The sequence below is a fragment of the Staurois parvus genome, unplaced genomic scaffold, assembly GCF_062004578.1.
Source record: "Staurois parvus isolate SC_StPar_1 unplaced genomic scaffold, SC_StPar_1.0 ptg002266l, whole genome shotgun sequence".
Lineage (NCBI taxonomy): Eukaryota > Metazoa > Chordata > Amphibia > Anura > Ranidae > Staurois > Staurois parvus.
The window spans coordinates 98,251-99,560 of NW_028320062.1; positions in this window are offsets into that span (position 1 = coordinate 98,251).

Here is a 1,310-nt window from a genome sequence, read left to right on the forward strand (position 1 = left end):
GCAGGCAACCTTCACACCTGTCAGATTAAAACCTGTGTTCATACAGCTGCTGTGTCCCCTTAGTGTAACAAGTGGCTCCAGCCACATGAACAACCCACTCATTAATGCTCTATAGGCCAGAGGACTTGTGCAAATGTGGCATTTTTTACTTTTTTTTCCTCAGCTCATTAATTTCAATGGGCTACCTACCGTGTGGGAACATGCAAAAATACTGCAGGCATATTATTTTAAAAGTGTGTTGCACTTAACCACACAGTAGTGTGGTGCCATGCATTTTGGTGGCTGTGAATGCGCTCGGTGTTTACTAGACATGTGGAGGTACAATTAAGTTTTCATCATGGTACCTGTGCACAACTGCAGAGGGCATTGCATTTCTTTGCTGTACAGGAAAATGCATGCTCTTGCATGTGTTTCTGCACCACAAATGGTGTGAACAAGTCCTAAGGGCCAGTTCACACTATAGAAACACAGTCTAGATGTGTTCCAGATGCGTTGTTGCATGCACTTTTTTGATGCATGTTTAGCTTGTTCCAGTGCATTTTGGATGTGTTTTTGACATGTTCCAGTGCATTTTGGATGCATTTTTGACATGTTCCAGTGCATTTTTTTATGCATTCCATTTTTCCCCTCCCTCTTTCTTCAATTTAAGTAGGGACATGTGCGTTTTAGTGTGTTTCAGGGTGTTTTACCGTGTCCAAGTACAGTTCTATGCATAAACAATGCAGCCTGTTCGACTTTTTTGGCAGCACCTGCAATGCATTGGAACTGCAAGCGCTGATGTGAACTATGACATTGAGAACCATATAACCTTCTTTCTGTGCATTTTGGATGCAAAAAAGCAACTGAAACATGTGACGGGCTTGCGTAACAATGCCACTCTCAGCTGCACCCTGCACAAAGATTTTCCAGCTCACTGGACCCCAATCTAGGTGCCAACAGCCTGAGAGCAACTGTTACTGGGTCAGGTTAATTACGCAATTAACCCTTTACACTGCCACCACCACCTTTTTACAGAGAAGCAGGAAACTCACAAATCTTAGCAGTAACACTATGATGTTTGAATAAGCGTCTGTATACACACTGTCACCGCAGACAGATGTATCCAGAGGTTTTAAAACACACAGTAGCACTCTTCAGAGACAGGGATTCTTAGTTTGCATTAAAGAGCTTTAGAAACAGTTCAACACTTTTCAGAAAATAGGATTTATTACTAAAAAGGTCAAAATGGTGCAATAAAAATATTTACAGAAAAGATGTAACCAATATATATATATATATAAATAGAGAGAGCAATAACACAATAGAGAGAT